This window comes from Rattus norvegicus, chromosome 6, assembly GCF_021556685.1.
Source record: "Rattus norvegicus strain SHRSP/BbbUtx chromosome 6, alternate assembly SHRSP_T2T, whole genome shotgun sequence".
Classification (NCBI taxonomy): domain Eukaryota; kingdom Metazoa; phylum Chordata; class Mammalia; order Rodentia; family Muridae; genus Rattus; species Rattus norvegicus.
The window spans coordinates 48,146,856-48,169,630 of NC_141539.1; the positions used below are offsets into that span (position 1 = coordinate 48,146,856).

The 22,775-nt window shown below is 47.3% G+C and overlaps 1 long non-coding RNA gene across 2 annotated transcripts in view; it reads left to right on the forward strand.

Annotated features, from left to right (window-relative positions):
* The first annotated feature begins 4,698 nt into the window (after window positions 1-4,698).
* The window catches only part of LOC103692605 (uncharacterized), a 29,898-nt gene continuing 11,821 nt past the window's right edge, over window positions 4,699-22,775 (forward strand). Inside the window, exons 1-3 of one of the 2 annotated variants that reach the window (XR_015622297.1) lie at window positions 4,699-4,828; window positions 6,696-6,817; window positions 10,359-10,727. This is a non-coding gene — a long non-coding RNA (uncharacterized LOC103692605). Of the gene's footprint in view, window positions 4,829-6,695; window positions 6,818-9,946; window positions 10,063-10,358; window positions 10,728-11,039; window positions 11,228-22,775 lie in introns of those variants that run through there. The other variant, XR_015622296.1, reaches the window with a different exon arrangement.

Sequence of the window (22,775 nt, forward strand, 5' to 3'; positions counted from 1 at the left end):
AATAAGAAAAAATGCCAAGTGAATGTAACAGATTTATTTACTTATTAATATATAATAATTGTTAATTATTGTATAATAATAATAATACAGAAAAAGATTTACTCAAGGTGTCCAAATTGAGAAGGACAAAGTGATCCAGAGGCTGCTGCCTCCCCAAGTCCATCTTCCAGATCCACTGCCATTGACCCCACCCTGTCAGGGCTCTTTGGTTGCTTCCTGTAAGGGGTCTGAGAAGTTGTAAATGTCTTTGGGAAGAAATATGAAGTAACTGACTTGTCATATGTAGCAGAGGCTGAGGATTACCTTAAATGGTGACCCCCTGCCTCCACGTGAGTCCTGGGACCACAGACCTGGATGCTGTGGTGCTGGGGCTCGAGCCCAAGGCTCCACGTATATTGGCAAGCATTCCACAGCCTGAACCTCCTCTCTGTATGGCTAAGATCCGTCCGTATAAATGGCAGTTTCAAATTACGGGTTCACTACACAGAAGAAGTTACAGGCACACAGGTGGAGTCAGTCTGGGGAGTTCGTGTCTGGGTCTGTGGCTTCTCTATCAGCTTACTGAGTGAGGTTGGTCAAGGCCATTAACCTCTCTGGGGCTCTCCAAACACTGCCATATCAGCTGATTGTAGGCGATGGATAAAATGAACGAGGTAGCCCTTGAGAAAAGAAAGAAATACAGGCCTCACGGACTTAGCCTGAAAACAGTAGAAGAGTAGGAGTCACTTTCGGCTGACTTCCCTGCCACTCATTCTAGACCCTTCTCAGGACTGACGTTTGTAATCTGCGATGGGAAGCCGGCTTGGCTCGGCTTGTTACCCAAAAATATTGCAAGCAAATATTAGCTCAAGATAATGCAACATGAGCAACACAGAGGCCAGTTTACCCAGAAAAACAAAATCTCACTATGTTTTCAAATGACAGCGATTGCTTCCAGACTCAAGCTTACACCCAGTTTTGTGGCAGTAAGAACATGCCTTGGGAAATCAAGGCCTGGTGAGGGGCTGGGGGCTGAGGGTGGGGTGGGGGGTGGGGCAGGGTGGGGGTGAGGGTGGTATCCAGGGCTAGCTTTGCCATCGTGTAGGGTCTGTGCGCTCAACATCTTTGTTGCTGATAAGGTACTTGTTAGAAAAAAACGGGGATTAAATTTATTGTTGGCATTTGGGGAGCCAATTTCCATGTTGTACTGCTGGAACTAGGAGCTGGGGAAGTGTGCTTGAAGCCAAAACTGGCTTTGTGGCTCTGTTTGCCTCCGCTCAGCACCACCTGCCTCCAATCAAACTGTCCAATTACAGGAGACATTTTCTTTTTCACTTTCTGGGAGGGGAAGAAATTCATCCAGGGAATGAACCGATTTCTAAATGTTTTCTCTCCCCACCCCTTAAGAAGAAGAGAGTTGCCGGGGGGGGGGGGGGCGGGGGGGATAAGAAACCGTGGCAAATCCAAACAAACAGAGCGCTGGCCTGGCCGAGGAAGCGACTCCTACTGCACCACTGTTAAGGGGCAAACCTCAGAAGGCGGCCGTCCACAGGCCTCTATGTTTTTGACCACTACCATCAGATCTATAATTACCTCTTCCAATAAAGTTATTAGCCACTCAGAAAGAAAGCGTCTCTTTTTCTTAACGCAAGGCAGTAATTAAAGGCTGCGGATTTCACCTGTGAAATCTTGCAGAAAGTATTGAGCTGGAAGTCAAAGAATTTAGCAATCTACCATGACATAATTACACTTTTTTTTCCCCCTCTCCAAATAAAATCTTATGTTTGAAACAATGAGTTCAGGGCAATGATACTATTTATCTCTGAGCCCCAGTCTCTGTTTCTTGAAACTTTCTTTTGACTTCCTTTGGCTTTCTTTCCTGTAAAAGCTCAATTTGCAGCTGAGAAACAGAATGGACTAGAAGGGGCTGGGCTGGGTGGATGTCCTGTGGCATGCCACGAATGGGGAAGGATTACAGATGTGCTCACCGCCCCCCGGCGGGTGACAGTTTAAGGAAACCAGCAAAAAAACATCTCTGGATGCTTCTAGTTTGCATCTTGAGTTATTCCCTGCCAGAAATAACGATGGGACAGCTCACTCTTTTAGGATTCCATAAAAACTCATGGTTACCATTTAGGGGTTACCTTTCTTTGTACGTCTGTGTGTGAGTGTGTGCACACACCCATGAATACACACATGTACACCCACACATGTACACGAGTGCAGGTTTTGTGTGAAGGCCAACCTTAAGTGTCTTTCCAAGTGTACCCACTTTTCTGTTCTTGTTCCCCAGAGACAGATCTCTCACTCAGCTTGTCAGTTTGGTATTCCCAGGTTGAACAGTGAACCTTAGGTGGGTTTGGGGGATTGAACTCGGGTTCTCCTGATGAGCTGTCCCCTCAGGCCTGTGGTGGGCACTTTTCACCTCATTCCTAGCAAGGCCTTGGCACTTTTAAGGCTACCTCCCCAAGCTTATCCAGGCAACATGATTCCCATTCTCCACTCTGAGCTCACTGAAGTCACTCAGAGGATGACACCACTCCAGGGAAATTCTCTCCAGTGCTGGGTAGCTGCTGCCCTCTTCTTTGAAGTGACCCTGCCAGCAGGTCAGTTTCCCAGGGACATGTTGACTTTTTGGCCCCGCTCTGGGCTTGATGGGCCACTCTCTCAGGCAATCATTGCCATGCATGGTGATTCTCAGCGTAAATGGACTTCCTGATGACCAGGGAATTTCTTCTCTGGTTTTAAATGAGTATCTGAAAAAAAAATTGTGGTTGGAAAAAATAAAGAATTTCCTCCTAGTTTTCTGGTTATTTCCTTCATATTCCTTTAGAGTCCCCTTATCCCCTATCTGTCCCCTAAGAACCTACCCACCTTTAGGAATTGCTCTTGGTCCCCTTTCCTGCAACTCGAATTCACCCCAGGGGAAATTTCATATAGGCTGTGAATTCATTTAACCTGTGGCCCCCAACCCTGAGGCTGGTGTTCTCATCCTATTCTGGGTGGGTGGTGGGGTGGTACTTGGGAGAGAGATGGGGGCTGTAAACACCGGTGTTTCATATGAGTGCTATGTTCTGGTTTTCCTTCGGGGTGTGTGTGTGTGTGTGCGTGCGTGTGTGTGCATGTGCAAGGATGTGTGTGTATGTGCGTGTGTGCACGTGCAAGGATGTGTCTGTGTGTGTGTGTGCACATGCAAGGATGTGTGTGTGTGTGTGTGTGTGTGTGTGTGTGTGGTCAGGGGACACCACATGGGCTATTCCTCAGGAGCTGCCCACCTGATTTCTCTAGAGAAGGCCTCTCACTGAACCTACAGTTTCTGACTCGGCTACACTGGCTGGCTCCACAGCCCTTCTCATCCTTGTTTCTCTCCAGTGCTGTGAATACAAATGTGAGCCATCAAGAATTTTACGAGAGTTTCCAGGATCCGACTCAGAGTCTCGTGCTCACAAGGCAAGCACCTTATCCGCTGAGCCATCCCCCAGTCTGATACCCAGGTTCTCTGCGTGTAAAGATGGGCCCTTCCTTTGCCTTTGTGAGTCTTTGTTATCCCAAGGAATGGGGAGGAGAGCTAGTAGCAGGCACCTGAACCCATTAAGCAGAAGTCATTGATCATGTAGTTCTAGTGCAGGTTGGGCTCTCTGTGCTTTAAGCCCAGTTTGTCTTGGTTTCAAACCTGGCCTGCCTTGGCTAGGCACCAAGTCACCAAGTGTAGTGGCTCAAGTTTAAGTTGATGAGAATGAAATAAAAGTTAAAATTCCTGGTAACCATATTTCAAGCACCCACAACAATAGTGAGTACATTTGGGCATTCTCTTGGACAGCGATAGAAATATAGAACATTCTAGAATGTGCTACAGAAAATTTACAGAGTAACGATGCCCTGAATGTTCCTCTGGGTATGTATGCCTGAGACTTTCTGACATGCCCCTTGCCTGTGTCCAGCCACTCATCCAGATCTTCTCGCTGATACTTGAAGCTGGGTGTGCCAGGCTGGGGTTAACAAGGGATGCAGGGAGCAGTTACCCTCAAACAGCATTTCCAAGCTCTGGAATCCGATGCCTTTTGTGTCTCATCCCCTCCCCCCTCTGATGGGCCAGCCCAGGAACCCATATCAGGGAAGTGCAGAGATTAGGCAGGATGATGAAGGCAGGTCAGGAACCCAAGGACACACAGCAGGTATTGCATGTGTGCAGACTGAATCACTCAGCTCCTCAGACACTCTGCCTCTCCCATTTCCTTCACACTGTCATCTGCTGGGTGAGTTTGTGTCCCTCCAAGTAATCTCTGTCCTGAGTCACTCTGCCCCAGGCCTAATGGGTTCCCTGTGTGAGTCTGCAATTTCTCCTTGTTCCTTGTCCCTAAGCTATCCCCATATCCTTGTGGTCAGAGGAACCGTGTGTGTGTGTGTGTGTTTGTGTGTGTGTGTGTGTGTGTGTGTGTGTGTGTGTCTGTGTCTGTGTCTGTGTCTGTGTCTGTGTCTGTGTGTCTGTGTTGATACTTGTAGATGCTTGTTCCCAGTGGTGGACAAATTTGAGTGTCATTCCTTAGGTTTTGTCTACTTCTTTTCTTGAAAGAATATCTCTCAATAGCTCAGAGTTCTCCAAGTAGGCTAGGTTGACTGATAGGAAGTCCCAGAGATCTTCCTGTCTCTGTCTACCCAGTATGGGGATTATGAGTGGAAGCAATAACACATGTCTTTTCTTTTACATGGGCTCTGAAGATTTAATTCAGATCTTGCAAGTGCGTCACTGATGGAATGGACTGCCCAGCCCTAGAGACATCTTTCTAAATTAGATATCTGGTCATATTTTCCCACCAGAAAATACCCAGAGCATCTCCAGCACCTTCAGGTAAAATGGCACCTCCTTAGCAAAATGTATGGACCTTATCGGGGCTCACCGAGACTGAACCACCAACTGAGATCATGCACAGGACAGACCTAGGCCCCTTTACATACGTAACAGTAACTTGCTCTCCATGTGGGACTCCTAAGAGCAGGAGCAGGGGATGTCTCTGACTCTGTTGCCTGGCTTTGGATCCCTTTCCCCTAACTGTGCTGCCTTGCCTAACCACACTAGAAGAACACACACACAGAGTCCTACGGAAATTCGATATGCCAGGGTGGGACAATATCCAAGGAAAGACTCCCCTTCTCTGAGGGGATGGAAGGGAAGAGGGAGAGAGTAGGAGGAGAGGAAGATGGGGAAGCCTCGATTGGGACGTAAAGTAGATAAATAATGAAGACAAAAATGAAAAACAAAAACGAAAAAAGGCAAACAAAGAAACAAAAACCCCACCAAAACCTCCCAAATCAACCAAAACTACACGGGGCCAAAGAGGATGAACACTAGACTGTCCTCCTTCCTTTTTCTGACTCTGCTTGGGGATCTAAACAACTGCCACTTAGCCATCAGTGACTCTTACCCTGATGTCCTCTGGTCCCAGGCTTCCCTCTCTGTATACCCTGTGCCACCTGAAGCCTCCCAGGCCTTTGGGACAGCTCTGCTGCCTGCTCCCGCCAGATGATTGGATCTATCAGAGCACGGGGAGTCTAGGACAGAGGCTGAGTCCTCCTCAGCAGTGCTCCCAAGTGCTCCTCCACCAAGGCTAGTTTCTGGAAGGCTCTTGAGGGTCTCCAGAGAATGAACGAGGGTGACACTTGTTGGATTTGGTTTCAGAGGCAGGCTTCACTTCTTCTCCATGCCCCACGCAGGACAGCCTTGCAAGCTGCAGACAGAGTCAGTCTGCTGCCTCACAGTGAGGTGAGGCGGTGACTCAGGGGATAACTGTGGGCAGGGGGGCTTTCCAGCAACCTAGTTAGCTGAAACCACACGGCAGCCTTCCTAGCCTGTGGGGTGACCTACTTCTGAATTCCCGCAGCTTCAACGCCCAGCGGGCAGAATGCTGATGAGCAGGCCTTGCTGGCCTCTGGTGAGAAAGGGGACAGAGATGGTGCTGGTTGATTTGATCTTGCAGAGCTCTGGGGACAGGATGTCCTGTTCTTTCTGATGCTGGGAAGTGGTCTGGGTAAAGGGGACTTCCTGCTAAGTCCCGTAAGTTCCCAAGGAAGGGGGACAGCAAAGTCTGTTTAGTTATGCTCACCTAAGAGATGCTTCATTCGAGCCCTCCTAACTAACCTTCCTGGGTTCATGTCCCAGTCAGAAGGGACAAATCCCAAAGGGGCTCCTCACCCAAGTCCTCATTTTGTGTTTTAAAGCAGAGGTGGAAACTACTCTCGGCCTTGCATTGACTGGGTGGTCCTTAGAAACCTGGCAGTTGGTTGCCTCACCAGAGGTGGTATAAATGCTCCCATCTCAGGGCAGGAGGAACCTCAGGTGGGTCATCCAGGTGACTCACACTGCCTCAGCCCACCCATCCCTACAGAGATGTAGAGATGCCTGACATGGCCACTGGTCTCTTCTTTCTCCAGTCTGATCTTAACACCACATGAGCACTTCCTGTGTGAATCTTTCCCAATCAATCCCTGCCCCACAGGGATGGCCCAGATTTCCCTCCCAGGACTCCAGGCAGTAAAACCACACTAATTGGCTGCTGTTTCTCTCTCACCACTCCACTCTCTCTGGCTGGGACATCCCTGGAAGCCAGCGGCCTACTTAGCACCTGTCAGTTCAAGGAAACAGACCATACTGGTACAAAACATGCCTGGCCACAAATGATAAGAATTTTACACCTCTCCCCTGTGTGTTTTCATTGCAGGATGGAGGAAGACCGTGTGGAATGGTAGGAATGGGCCTTTAGAATAGTATGACTTAGCCTGGCCTGCCTCTCTTCGCAGTGACAAGCCCGACAGGACCTCTGCATGGCTGCTAATGCTTGAGGTACACAAGTTAGAGGCAGGGAGGAGGTAGAGAGCTAGTTAAGGCCCGGTCTGACAAGGTTACTTGAATTTTAGGGTTTCCTGACTTCTCTGACCCTCAGTTGACTCATCTGTTAAATGGATTTAATCACAATGCCCACATAGGAAAGATGTAGAAACAGCCAGAATAAATGTTCATTGACAGAAAGACGTGTAAAGAAAATATGACACCTAAAATATTTTTTATCTATTTTTTATTCTTTGGAATATTATGTATCCCTCAAGAAGAAGGGAATTCTATAATAGATAATAGCACGCGTGAGTCTTGAGGACATTTGCTAAGTAAAATATGCCAGCCACAGAAAACGAACACTATATGGTTTCATGTACCACGGCATTTGGAAGTAACCACATTCACAGACTCGATGAATGGAATACCAGAAGATGAAGAGACAAGGGACTGGCAGGAGGTTTCCCTGTAGCTGAGTGGATAAACTATAGACATTGGACCGCTCGTGAGCAGTAATTTCTGGAATACTTACATGTCTGTTAACACGGGCAATCTCATATTGAGAGTTCTTACCACAATAAAAAAGTCGTCTGCATGGGAAAAACAATATCACCCACATCACAGAGCTTGCACAGTTTAAGATTGCGTGCTAACAGTATATGCATTTGGTAGTTGGTAACTATGCTTTCAAGTGGATGGCTGGATAGGCGCTTAAAGAGGAAGATTCAGGCAGGTAATGTTACACGAGTTGGGTTATTTAGACTTCTAATTTACTCTCCCAGCTCCACCATGTCATGTGATGCATGTCAAGGACGGAGGGTAACCTTTTTAGACAGGTCTCTTTTTTGTTTTTGGCTACCCATGCTGGTTGGCTTATGAGCTCCTGCCTCTGCCTCTTGTCTTTCTTGTAGGGGTTTGCGGTTACAGATATGCTATGGCATCCATCTTTTATGAGGGTTCTAGGGACTCGAACTCAGATCTTCACGCTTGTGTAGAAAGTGATTCACCCAGCAAGCCATCTTCCCAGCCTCTAACTCACTCTTTAGGCCTTAAACATTGTGGAAATGTCTTATATTTCATTTCTCACCATCATATCGATAACTAAGCTCTACTTTTATGCAAAAGTAGATTTATGTATTCCCAGTACACTTTTAAAGAGTCAAAATACATTTTTATTTGTTAATTTCTGGCAACAAGGCCAATCTTAAATAAGCAATAATATGTTTAGGAAGCCTAAACTGGGATTTAAACTCAACCTCACTGAGTTACCCATCCTGCTCCCAGTTTATGATGCAGTCAATCAGTGGCTCACAGATCTTATAGTTGCTAAATGATGTTGTGTTCAGGAGAGTTTGGGTTCTGAGGCTGTGAGTGAGAAGCGAACTTGAGATCTGACAACTGCCACCTTGGTATCCCCATCCCTTGTCCCACACCAAAGCCCATGAATCAAGAAAAGCATCCCCCACATGGCTGCCATTCACCTCACGTTGAATGCATGTCAGGTCCGTCAGTCTTAGAAAGCATAGTGAAACGCTTAAAAACTTTGAAGAAACCTAGGAAAACTGTTGTCTGTAGCTCAAAACTGTTGGGTCTGAACTGTCACATAAGGGGTAGTATCGTCCCCACCCTGGGGCTCCCACCTGTCTCCAGCCTGGGGTACCTGCTGAAACAAGACATTTGCATTTTCCTCCTTGTTAAAGGCTGCTGACCACAAATGAACATGCTGTCCTGTCCTCTTTAAGGCCATTATTGCTGGGGAGGATGTCACCCTGTGGGTTACCCATACTTCCTACCTTTATAAGATAGAAGGCCTTGGCTTCCTGCAGAGGCAGGAGGATGGCCCCTATCAGAGTATTCTATGGCTGAAGCAGGTCTGCTCCCCAGAGCCTCTCTATGTCTACTGAGCAAGTCTGTGTCTGTTCTTCCCCAAGGCTAGCTGATAAAGACACCTCTGGTCACCTATCTGTCCTCCTGTCCCCATGCACTAAATATACCACTCAGCATATCTTCAAGTACTGACTCCCTCAGAGAGGATGTGGCCATGTGGACCTCAGATCTACCAGCTGAAATCCCTTCTTTCTTATGTGAACTCTACAGCACTCTCTGTCCCACCCAAGAAGGGACAAAGACAGCATGACACAGAATGCCTTCCCAGACAGCAAGTCGGCAATGTTGATCAGTGACTTGAGATGTTTCTATCCCAGCTCGGCACTTTAACTCCCAGGAGTTCATTTCAGGAGCGGGCAGGTCTGTGAGCACTGAGTTCCATTTTTAAATGTATGGGAAATAAACAATTTTAATGTCTAAGATAGAGGCACCAACAATAAATTCTGTTATTTGCATACATAAAATATTTTAAAGCTATTAAAATTGATTTAGGGGCTTGGGACAGATCCCAGTTGGTGAGTCTAGACTTGGTCTGCAAGCATGAAGACCTGAGTTCAGATTCCCCAGCATCAATGTAAAGGCTGGTTATGGTGGCGTACATCGGTAACTCCAGTGCTGGGGGCAGGGATGTTTGGGGGTGGTGCAGAAACAGACAAATCACTAGAGCTTGATGGACAGCCAGTCTAGCCAATCAGTGAGCATAAGTTCAGTGAGCGATGTTGTCACACACACACAAAGAAAAATAAGGTGGACAATGATAGAGGAAATCATGTGACATTGAGTTCTGGTTTCCAAGTGCATCTGCATGCACATGTATGCACATGTATGCATATGCACAGAAACACACAAATAAAAATTAAATCAGTTTAAATAGTGGCTAATGATAGGGAAAGATGTTAACGTAATATTAGATTTAAACTATAACATCTAATAAAATGTGTAAAAACAAATATATATGTAGACATGGCATTTATATGAATTCATGAAGATAAGGGATGGGAAGAGAGAGAGAGAGAGAGAGAGAGAGAGAGAGAGAGAGAGAGAAAGAGAGAGAGAGAGAGACTGACTCTTACATGAACTTTCTGGCTAGTGACCACATGTGGGATGTTGGGCCCATAAGGTTAATACAGAGCTGGAAAATTCCAGTAGCAGCCAGCAGCAGCACGGTCACGTTCTCTGTAGTTCAACCCACTGCTTAAATTGCTTATGCATTTGTCATCAGAAACTTGGCTGCATACATGAATGCTTAACATTGCACTACAGCTGCCTACAGCATCCAGGGTGGCACCATGCTGTATGGGTGCACAGCCTAAGAGAAAAGGACTGTGCCGTGCAGCGGAGGCCTGCAGCACTGTTCCAGCTGGGTTGGTGTAAGTATGCTCTGGGGAGTTTACACAAAGACACAATTGTGTAAAGTCCATTTCTCAGGATTGATCTCCACCATTAATACATGCACAGCTGTATGTATTTGTTTATCTATGTGATTGTATGTGTGTGTGTGTGTGTATGTGTGTGCATGTGCATGCATTTGTCTGTAAGTGTGCCTGCCTCTGTGTGTGTGTGTGTGTGTGTGTGTGTGTGTGTGTAGGGAAGAATATACTAAGTCTGAAGAATGGCTCTATCTGGCCAAGAGACATTTGTAACCAATTTCCTTTTCCTTTCCCAGAATGCTCTGCTTTCCCTGAATTTCCTATAATGATGTCTGACCTAGAAAATATTTCAAATTGATTCAACTAACAGAAATGACTCAGCCAGTGAGAATGCAGCATGTGTCGTTCCGGATCTCCTTCGTGGAAACCTCTGGAGGTCCGTCCCTCACCCTGGTGCTGCGGACTTAGGCAAAGGTGGGCCCCCAAAGCTACTGGTCCCAGATATCTGGGACCAGAGTGAGAATGTGGCCTCTCAGCTTCTGCCTCATTCTCTAGACCACTTATGGATCCAGAGGGCAGTTAGAAACAGAGAGGAGTACACTGTGGCTCTGGCCAAGTCTGAGCTGGCATCCCAGGCCCATCAATAAACAGTCTCTTTATCTCCTAAGGCCTTGCCTCATCTATGAGTTTGTGAATAATTCCACACATAGAATCTAAATGAGAGAGTAAGAGTTTAGTTCTATCCCTACACAGCAACTGGCCCGTGTGTGTACATGCATTCCTGAATGTGACCATGTGGTATGTGTGGTCTCTCATCAGATAAAGGGTCCTAGATGGCGTTTGGCATGCACTTCTGAAAGCTTTGGATAAATTTATGAATTCTATTTTACAACTTGCTGGCCCTGTACCAAGAAAGGGTTATGGGAGTCTCTTGGTTTTGTATAGACTGGACCATGTCTGCTTTCTTCTCTTCAAAGCAAATATGGAAGTGGCCATTGGACAGTCCTCAACGTTCTTGACTGTCTGTGATGTGCACATGTGTGCCACACAGCACATGTGGAGGTCAGAGGACTACCTCCGGTGCGAATTGGTCCTCACCTTCTACTTCATGTGAAACGATCTCTTATTGCCTGTTCCTGTGTGTGCCAGGCTTCCAGGCTCCCAAGTAAGTATGGCCTTAGGCAAAGATGGGCCCCAAACATCTTCCTGCGTATACCTCCCATCTCACTGTAGAAGTGATGGGGTTATAGATTAATGCTACCATTTCTGGCTTTATGTGGGTTCTGGGGATTCAAACATAGGTCCTCATATTTGTATAGTGAACACATTATTCACTGAGCCATCTTTCCAACCCTGAGTCTACTCAGGAGATTTCGTGCACCTCAGCCTCAGTGCCTTTGATCAGTGGAGAGGACAATGAACAGTTGCAAAGACATTCTCCCTGCCCCCATTGAGAAGGGGAGGGCCTTAGGAAGGCTAACACCATCACCATCATCAGCATTATCATTGCCATCAAGATATGATGACCAGATGACAGCCAGTGGAAGGCTTCACTGGAAACTTCCATTTGGACCCTTCACTACCGTCCTTGCCTCTGCGCTTCAACTACTCAGAAGCTGTCAAGTGCTCGCCCCCCAGTGCTCCTTTCGAGAGACCAGTGTCATTGTTGTTAGGTGACTTGTCCAGGAAGGAGGGCATATGGGTGATGGGGCTGCCCTGGCAAGGAGTGTATGCGCCACTGCAGAGTAATCCTGCACTGGCACCATCGAGGCAGTGCGGGCAAGAACAGCACAGCACAAGGCCAAGTGCAAATTGTTTTAAAATGCACAAATGAGCTTGGTTCAGGTGCAGCCAAAGAGTTCTCCATTTCAGCAGAGAGTTATTCTGTACACTTTTACTATGCTTATCCAATAAAAGCACAACTGTTCATGGAGTCATTAAGCTGTGCTTTTAGGAGATGCCGTCAAGGAAAGCAGGCCACAAATCGAGCCTGATTTGCTCAACTGGTTCGAGTTGCTTTTTTGTCAAAGCCACATCAAACCTGCAATCTGCGGGCTCCCCTTCCCTTGTGAAATTGTCATTCTGAACACTTTGGAATCGCTTTGGTTCTAGGAGACCTGTAGTCATTCAAAGTGCCCACGTGTGCTCAGGCCTGTGATGTGGCTCCTGACCTGAGGGAGCCGTGAAGGAAGCAGGATGTTGCAGGAAGACAGGTGGTGTGGGGGCGTGGCTACTGTGGGGGTGAGAAAAGCAGGGCATGATGTCATCTATTAGAGACCTTTCTCTCTGCGGCTCCACTTCAGTGTTGACCTGTAACTGTCTAATGGACTGTTTGGTACATGGTTATTACAGACCTAGTTGTCAAAAGCAGGATGAAGGCTATGGGAGACCCACTTTATCCTGAAAACGAAGTTTTGTATACAGAAAACAAAGTTGTGTATACAGTCACCCCATATCTTTGGTCTCTTGGCCAATGCTGGGTACTATTCTGCTGCTAGCTACTAGGGAGGCTGGGAGAGAGCAGTCAGAATGCTAATAATGCCTTGACCAATGGCGCCTAGCACTCCGGGCTTGGTCTATGGCCTCTCTGACCTGGAGATGATTCTTCTAGCAAGGAACAAGGGGACAGAGGTTATCAGGTAAACAAATGTCTCACACCACAGTTTACAAATAGCTTGGGGTGAGGGAGGTGTTTATAACAGATTCATAGGTAGGGTTTTGAATCACCACTGAAAGATCAAGACGAGAGGTTAGGGACCTGGAATCCTTTCTGATACAAATAAAGCTAGATCCTGCTACCCTGAACGGGCCTGATCTCATCTGGCAGAGGAGACTCTAGTACTTCGACTCTTCACCTCCAAGGCCTACAATGTGGGAGCCCCTTTCACGAACTGTTTGCTGAAAGAATGAATGAACCTCTACCACTGGCAAGGGAGTCTTCTTAAACAGAATGGTAGACCAGAAAGCCCCGGAATGGCATGCTGGGAACAGGGAGCCCAGGGTTGGATTCACATACCCCTGGGGTAGAGTTGTGTTAGCAGCTGGCCCAGGTCAAGTCCCTTAGCCACTTGGTGCCTACATTTCCTCATCTGTAAGGAGAGACAGCAGTGAGCCATGGGAAGATTAAATGAGCAGGTGTACATTGTATATCATGTACCTGGCATGGAGCTAGCATGCAAGACATAGCAGCTGTCTGTATTTTAGCTAGACACTTGTGAGCAATGAAAGGACTCAGATTTTAGCAGCAACAGGATCTCCCAGCCACCAGCAGGCTTTAGCGACAGGACTATGGCAGTGTTTGGAGAATATAAAGCGATCCTGGGTATTACTTTTGGTGTCTGTCACTGGGGGAAGTCATAGGCTGACCTTAGTGAGCAGAGATGCATTTCAGTTGAGGTGACCCTTGTTCTTGGGGGTTGGTGCTAGCTGTTCAGTCTACGGAAAGTCTAAGGACTCAGTTTCCCAGAGGTCAATGTTGTAGAGCAGGATGAACTATTGTCCTTGCCGCCTGCTGGCTCTGTCCCCAGTGGCTGGCCCTCTCATTCTGTACCACTTACTCTCATCCTGACATCCCATCCTCCTCTCCTTAGTTGGACTGCCTTGAAGTTTAATTGTAAGCAATAGAAACCAAGTGTTCCATTATCGTAACCCAGTTCTGAAAATGAAAATCAGGAGGCATGGGGCATCCACACAGCGGTGTTAGCGACAGAAAAGGCTAACTTCATTAGAGAGCTGCTTTGAGGCATAGGGCAGGAAGTGAAACAGCTTTCAATGACAAACATTTCTCAACCATCCAGTGGACTAGTAGTCTTGGCATGTGTACTCCATCATCCCCTTAAAGGAAGAGGGCATACATAGCTAAGGTAAACTGGGAGAGAGAACAGAGTTCCAAGTTGTCACTGAGCTCCCTGGGAAGCTGGTCTTCCCTCTCGGGAGATCCTGGGAGGCTCACTGGTTCAGGAGTACAGTCTCTGGACATGTCTGTTTGGGTGGTGGAGCCTGAATGGTTTTGGGCAGACTGTCCAGTTCATATTGGTTCCACCCATCAACTGGTCATCCCAAATCTGTGGCGAATGAGGACACTTTATAAGCGGAATTCACCGCCATAGCTCATAAGTGCGCTCCCATTCGCCAGGGACAGAGGAAATCCAGTCCCCATTGAAATCATTCCTGCTCTTGCCAAATGCTGCTGCCTGGATTTCTTCTACAAGTCAGGCTCTTTGCACAGAAGATAAAGCACCAGGGAAGTGTGACTGGCTAAATCTTTTCCTGAGGAGTTTATTTCCTGGGCTTCACATTGACAGAAATGCGAACATGGAAAGGAAAGGCAGACGATGCTGCTGCCCTTCACCTCTTCCTTAGCTACATCTCTACAGATTTGTTTACAGATGTCAAACGGGATGTGCCACTGGGGAGGAGCTCAGTAAATACCCTTAATTGATTACTACAACAAGAATATCTATCTGAAGAACTTGAAGATAAATAGGTTATTTATTTTTTTCGAAGTAGTCATCGATTTCAATCAGCAGCAGAAATGGTAGTAGAGAGAGGTGTGTTGCTTCAGCCAAAAGCAGAGAGACAATGGAATAGCCTGTAAAGCAATGAGTGGCCTTGGTAGTTTTCTTAAAAATTCTCATAATGGATGAGTGTTCCTTCTCTTAACCTTTATTTTTGGTTTTATATTATTGGACAGCGGGCATTTTAATCTCTCTCTCTCTCTCTCTCTCTCTCTCTCTCTCTCTCTCTGGTGGTGGTGGTGGTGGTGGTGTGTGTGTGTGTGTGTGTGTGGTGTGTCGTGTGGTGTGTATATGTACAAAGTGAGTGCCTGAGAACGTCTGGGGAAATTCTCCTGTCTCCTTCTCCAATGCCACCTTAGAAACATGATTACAGGCATTTGCCACCATGCCAGCTCTAAGTGGGTTCTGGGGCCTCCAACTTGGGCCCTCCCACATGCACAGGTAAGCACTTTACCCACTGAGCCATTGCCCTGGCTTCCATGGAGGACAGTCTATTGAGGCCCAGGGACAGGAGAGGCTAGAACTCTCACTGTGGCACTTAGGGTAGCACCCTCCCTAATCCTGTCTCTCCCCTTTCCCATACGGTGAAATCCCTTGGCCTTGAACTTCTGAGTGTAGCCATGGGCTCTCCGCCCTCTTGTTCATGTGCTGGTATCCATCTTTCCCTGGAACTGCTCCCCACGAGTCCAGAACAGCATCACGTGTGTTAATACCCAGTAGTTCCCATAGTGTCAGGGAGGGAGTACGTTAATGAATTCTGGGTGGATGAATGCAGAGAGAACCAAATCCTTAGGGAAGCTCCTCATTTCACTCATTGGCCCTGGTGGTTTATTTCCAGTTTTGCCTTCTGTCCTCCTAAAGAGAATAGTGAAGCCCGATGTCTCACCTTGTGGAAGGTTAGACTTATGACAAAAGCGGTTTTGAGGGTTCTTTTGAGAGACGTCTTCCCTAGGGAGAAGCCTAGGTGAGGGGTTGGCAAACGTTGCTGGCCAAGCAAAAGAACTTGTCCTTGAAGTTGAATGAAAAGGGCTTGTGTCTTTGTCCTTTAGTTTCAATCCCTGCCATTGTCCTTTGTCTTGTAGAGCTGGGAAAGCCTCGTGCTCACAGCACCTCCACTCCTAGGATCCACATACAGTTGATTATTTGCCCTATCAGTTTTGCTGCCAAATGCACTTAAAATGACCACCTTGAACATGACAAAAGGCTCTGCACACAGACCAGTGGCTAGCAGGTGACAGTCAGACCCTGATTAGGCTCAAACAACTCTCCTCCCTCCCTCCCTTCCTTTCTCCCTTCCTTCCTTCCTTTCTTCCCTCCCTCCTCTCTCTCTCTCTCTCTCTCTCTCTCTCTCTCTGGTGGTGGTGGTGGTGGTGGTGGTGGTGGTGGTGGTGGTGGTGGTGGTGTGTGTGTGTGTGTGTGTGTGTGTGTGGTGTGTCGTGTGGTGTGTATATGTACAAAGTGAGTGCCTGAGAACGTCTGGGGAAATTCTCCTGTCTTTCTCTCTCTCTTTCTTCCTTCATTTTTCCCTTTAGCCATGACAAAAAGTGACTGCATCCCCAGGTCAAGCTATTGTAGAAACCCTGAAAGCAATGGCCATCTTGGCTCATAGTGCTCCAGAAACTACCCACAGGCCAGGGTCTGTCATTCTGGCCCATTGGTGTCCTTTTCCCTTCAGTCTGGTAGATGATTCTAGTGTTCATCAGACCCGATGCTCTGCCTGATAAAACCCCAACCGTTAAGGGGAAGTGTTTGTCATCTCAGCACCTGGTTTCAGGAACAAAGTTCTCGCCTTGCAGCCCTGCAAGCCATTGCAAAATCACCTTTGCTCAGGGATCTCTGGTGTCTGAGTGTAGTGGGGATTACTCTAGGAGCTGGCTGGGTAGGCAGTGGTGGGGAATTCAGGTGAGCAGGACTTCCAGGTTGCCATGGAGATTATCAATCATACGAGGAAACCTGCTGGGAGGGGTGGGAGGTGAGAAACTCTGAGTAAGTCATCGGTCTTTTACCAGATTCTTGGCACCCGATGTACATAGGCTGGAACTGGGCTGTCCCTGGTCTTTGTTGGTGGCTACTTGGTCACTGGATCCTGAAAACAAAAGGGAAGCTAAGCATTGTGACTTCTCTTGAGAAATGTGCCAAATTCATACTTCTGGGTTCTCTCGCAATTCTTCAGGGGCCCACAGAAACCAAGGGTGATTCTGTGGGTGCCCAGGAAGGGGAAGGTGCCTCTCTCCATATTTGGTCTGTGGGGCCCAACTCCTAACTTGCCCTGAGGATCCTGCCTTCAAAATTTCGAGTCTCTTGCTCTAGTTAGGGAACCTCGTCACAATGACGATTAATTGCTGTGACAGTCAATATTGACCATCAACGTGATAGGATCTTAAGTTGCCTTGGAGGCAACCCTCCGTTAGGAGGGAGTTTCTAGATGAACTGAGGTGAAAGGACACACCCCAAATGTGGGCAGCACCATCACATAGGCTAAGGTCCTTGACTGACTGAATATAAATGGGTGAGAGATGAGACTCAGTAACGTGTCTCTTTGCTTCCCAACTGCAGATGCCATAGAGTAATCTGCTTCCTGCCCCTGCTGCAGGTATTTTCTGTGCCTCACACCATGACCCAGAAGAAATCTTTCCTTCTTCCTTAAGCTGCTGTGTCGGGTAATTTGTTACAGCACTGATAAAAGTATCCACCATCACATAGAAAGCGTTGCCGATATCCTCTCTTGAATTACGGGGCCTTTAGGAGGTGCCTGTTACTATTAACCTCATTTTACAGATGTGAGAACACAAGTCCACAGGACAGAAAGAACCATTTCAAAGTCATGGACCTTCCAGCAGTCAAAGCAGCAACCATCTTGCCCTCTCCACCATAGCACCTGCTCAGAGGCAGGCTGGAGGGACCCCGCCCCTCGCTTTCCTCCATGCTCGGGCTTTGTTTCTGCAGCAGCTCCCATGGATCCTTGGGGCTGACCTGGTCCACCCCTTGTCCCCAATTCTCTGTAGCTTTTGTCTTTTGCTACATTTCCACTTCCTTAAAGGGACCAGCCAGGCCCGTTTCACCTAGTAACACGGGGTCAGGAAGTTCAGGTGTTGGCCACCTGGGCACTGCCAAGGGCCAAGTGCATGCGATTAGCCAACTGAGCCTGGGTTTGGGGGAAGAGCTGGCCTGGAACATGAGGCCCTGGCTCTGCAGATTGTCTTCAAATTGAGAAGGCATGTGCTTGGGCTGTTTTTCTGGATGCTGTAGGTTTTGAATCTGGAAAGGCAAGCATTGTAATTTAAAGCAGTAGCTTGTAGCTTGAGAGCAGTTAGTCACAGCCTTGGGGAAGGGATGATAGCCCAGTGGTAAGGTCACTGCTAGTTGAATTTAGATTCCTTTGTCCTGTCCGATGACAGGGTTAGAGCCAGCCAGGCTTCTAAGAGTTGTCTCAGGACAGAGGAAGGCAAAGCCGGAGCCCTCTCTGAAATACCAATGGGCCTTGGCAAAGGAGTCTTGGAAAAGTGTGTTCTTTCTTCCAGAGCCACAAAGGGCAGTGTTGGGAGAGGGCTGTGGAGTGGCAGGGTGCCAGATAGCCCTGGCTCTCCCAGAGTTGGGGGAGGGGAGGGAGGAAAGCAATTATACCTCAGCCTCATTCTTTTGAAAAGAAAAAAGGAAGAAAGAGAAGAAAGACGTGGGTTATTTTTATCATTTCTTAGAGAATTTTACATGTTCCAACTTCATGTCCCCCACCTTTGTTCCTTCACTCTATGCAGTGAGTTCAATTTACCAGGGGCCACGCCCTCAAAAACACAACTCCCTCCACCAGCAGCCACCGACTGCCAACAGTTCCTCAGCTACAGGTAGGGGCTCCTGAGCCCAGTAGAACGTCTCATAGCAGTGATCCCTGGTGAAGCAGTGATCTTGAGCAGGTCTTGTGCAGGCCTTGTGCAGGCAACTACAGCTGCTGTGGGTTCATGGGTGCATTGTTCTTGTCATGTCCAGAAGCCAGAGGTTTATTCTGGTCCTTCCTGACCTCTGGCTTTGGCTTTTAGAGTGTTTCTGCTCCCTCTTCCACAGTGGTCCCCGGGCCTTAGCATGTATGTGTGACTGCACATTGTATGTGTGTTTGTGTGTGTGTGTGTGTGTGTGTGTGTGAGAGAGAGAGAGAGACAGAGAGAGAGAGAGAGACAGACAGAGAGAGAGAGAGAGAGAGAGAGAGAGAGAGAGAGAGAGAGAGAGACATACACACACAAAGATGTTCCATTTAGGACCAAGCATTCACTAACACTTTGACTACTTTTGAGTTTCTGCATTAATTTCCATCTACTGCACAGAGAAACATCTCTGCTGAGGTCTGAGAGCTCAGTCTCATTATCTGCAAAAAAGGCAGTGAGAATGTCCATGTCCCCAGGGTGAAGACCAATAGGACTCACCACCAAGCAGAGGCTCCCCGCCATTGCTATTGTTGCTATACCGCCATCATCTCATGCCATCTACTGCTCCAGGATCCCTTAAGCTCCTGGGAGCTATGGGCTCAGCTTGGACGTGTTGTTCCACACCCAGGAAGCAGTCCTCTCTCTGTGTCTCTGTAGCACTTGGTTTGTCTGGCTACAGAATCTATGGCCCACCTGGTAATAGAGAAGGGGTATCATTTGACTATTAAATTGAGGCTGGCAGAGGTCAAGAGCTAAGAACAGTAAGCTGAGATTCAAACAGTGACCTACATCCATTTATCCTAGGAAAATGGGAAAAATGGTGTCAGGTGTCAGTTTCAAGTTCTCCCAACTTGAGAACCCTTTTCTTTACCTCGGAGGTAGAAACTAGAGGGTCTGGATTATGTCACATTGGACCCAGGGGTCCAGACAGGCCCCCTGTCCCCAACACACTTCAGGTTTTACAGAGAACTCACTGACTTTGCTAGTTTCCTCTACAGGGTAGACAGCAGGGGTTGGAAGGCTCCCCAAGATTCAAGTGTCAAAACTGCAGATAGCACCATGTACAGGGGAAGTGCTCTGAAGGTGCAGGGCCCACAGGAAGTGGGAGCTGTTTCTAGCCTGAAGGATGTGGCTCAAGACGAGGTCTGAGAAATGAAAGTCAAGAAGGGAGAAGAAGTGGGACCCTGAGGTGCCTCGAGGACAAGGAAGTGGCTTTGTTGGCAAAGGTAGGCAAAACAAGCGGCTGGGCGAAGGTCTGGGGTGAGTGTGGCCGACATTTTCCTTCTAGTGAGAGATTCCTGAGGAAGGCATTGGAGCCTGGAGACTGGACATTTGCCTGTGGAAATTCTCAGGTAACTCTCAGAGTACCTTCACTGACCATGCCTGAGGAGAAATGTAACTCCTAATATGGGTCATTAGTGGCCTCTAATCAAGTTGAGGATTGTAATGGAGCATAAAAGTCACAGAGGGCTGACTTTCAGGAAGTTACTCAGAATCACTGTCCAATATCACAACAGCCTTAAGAAATGTATACCTCATTGGAATAAAGTTTTCCCCATGTTTCTACTAAGTTTATTAATGATTTTATCCTCTGCTCTGGTAGTACTTAAAAAAAGTTCCTTCATGGAAAACCATAGGCTATCATTGATGAAGGGGAGTTCAGAAGCCATACATTCCCCTTTACTTTACAGATAGGGAAACAGAGTTTACCCAACAGACTCGAGGCTTTCTTTTCTCTTCAGTGGGTGGTAGAGTTCATGTCTTCTTTTGTTCCCCCAGGACTCAGTTCATGGGGACATATCTGCTCCATGGATACTCAGTATGTGCTAAGAGGATACATAGTCTTCCCTGTGCTCCCAGGTCCTGGCAGGCAAGACAGCAGTATCTAGTGGGGAGGCATGGAGGCTTTGATAGCACAGAGGCACTAATCTTATGAAGAAGGGAGAGACGGTTATGGTGAGAGCAAAGGGCTCTGGTTCAGGATGGATAGATAGGATGGATCTTTGCCTCTGGGGATGGACCAGATATAAGGGTCATTAACCACTGTGAGGGTTGACGTCAGCTTGACAGAATCTACAGTTGCCTGGGAGATGAGCCTCTGGATGTGACTGTAAGAGTTATCTTGGTTAAGTTAGCAGGAGTGAGAAGATCCATCCACTATGGGTCACACCTTTCCTTGTGGGATACTGACTCTATGAAAGGAGAAAGGGGGCTGGGTAACCATGTATTCATCTCTGACTGCTTCCTGGCTGTGGATGCCATGTGACCAGCTGCTTCAACTTCCTGCCTCCTTGACTTCTCTGTCATGAGACCGTACCTCTGAGCTGTGAGCCAGAATCTGCCATTTCTGTCTTCATTTGCATTTGTTGGGTGTTTATTTATTTATTTATTTATTTATTTATTTTTATTATTATTTTTTTTTTTTGGTTCTTTTTTTCGGAGCTGGGGACCGAACCCAGGGCCTTGCGCTTCCTAGGTAAGCGCTCTACCACTGAGCCAAATCCCCAACCCTTTATTTATTTATTTATTTATTGTTTTTATTACAGCAGCAGGAAAAGAAATGGAGACAGCATCCTAAGGACTAGAGGAGATGCTTAGGATGCAAAGACACTTCATGGGGTAGGCAGGGGACAGACTCAGAAGGAAGTGGGGCTAAAATGCAGGTAGCAGATCCAGGAAGACAGTAGCTCCAACATCTGATGCCATGTGGAGCTGAAGGCAACTTGTAGGTGTCTCATGTTCTGTGGTATTTTTCTCTTTCTCTATCCCTCTCCCTTTCTTTCTCAGACATGCTGTGACAGACAAGGTACTATGGAAGTTGTAAGAGCAGGAGTCAGCATCTCACTTTCTGGGCTCTTTACCTCAGAGACCGATGTGGTTAGACATCAAACTTAGCCGCTTAGCTTTTGAAAGCTCTTCTCAGGCACGCCCCCTTCTCAGTTAGACTACGACCGGTCTTGCAATGAATGGGTCCAGGCCATCATGAACTAGTCAGCCTCAGATAACAGACTCCTTTAGCCCCTGCCTCCTTCCAGAGACCTATCTGTTGGATCTTCCAGATAGGCCTTCTTCACATCCCCCAAATTGGAATTTGCTTGTATCAAGAGTTAAATGATAATTTATACTAGAGAACCAAAACCATCTTCTAAACACGTAATCAACTACAGCTGTTTGGGAGAGCAGCTATGAGGAAGGAGAGGGCAATGTCTTGGAAGCAGCAGGAGGCAGTCAGGGTGTGGATGTGTGGTCCTTCCACTGAAAGGGTGTTTACTGAGCCTGAGATAGGTCCCCTCCAGCTGTTCAGAAACCTCTGTTAGCCGCTCAAATCCACCTGGTGTCACAACACACTTAACTCAAACACAGCCTCTTTGCTCTCAGTCTGAGGTCACCCATCCAAAACTGACGATAACCCCTGGCCAGTCTGCAGTTTGCCTCACAGACCGGATGTTTGGCTGTCAGAAGTGGACTTGGTCATTGTGTTTTGTCTTAGCAGTAACTGGTTAAACGGTCAGGCTTCTATGCTTTGCTCTTCTATGGGTTGGTTAACTTGAGTCAGCATGGTCCTTACTCGAAAGCTCTTCCTCACAAGCTCTCTGGCCAGAAGAGGGTATTGGAGCATCTGGAACTAGAGTTGCAGGTGATTTTGAACCAACCATGTGGGTGCTAGGAATGGAACTCCAGTCGTCTGCAAGAGTGTCCAGTGTTTTTAACCACTGAGCCATGTCTTCAGGCCACAAAGCTCTGCCATACTACAGCTTCCTAGGAGGAGAAAAGATACCCAGAACTATATAACTAAAGGGCCTAGCATCTTTGGTTCATGCTCTCTGGAAGACCAAATAAACCAATGCCTTGACTTTTATAGAAGGCAACAGAAGTCACTGGGGTGAAGCTTGGGTCTTGTCAGAATGCTGGGGGTTGTAGGCCTGGTTCTTCCACTTATTTCCTGCATGGTCATGGGAATGACACATGTAATCATAAAATGATGGAGGTAGTGGGAAGACCTGGATGTCGTGGAAGGGAAGATACAATAGCTCAGCTGTCAGTGTAAACTCTTGACAATGAATCGACTTCTACTTCACTGTTTATATCCAGGAGTAAAGGGCCAAACATAATATGATACTTTGAAAGGGGAAGGTGTGACATGGAATATATTTGGCAAAGAATAAAACATTTGAGAAAGCTGTTGGAGTGAATACTTGCCAACACCGGGCCAAAGATTGATTAACCATAGTGATGGGTGCCTAGGAACTGACCCATGTGGATAGTTGGCCTTAGGAAG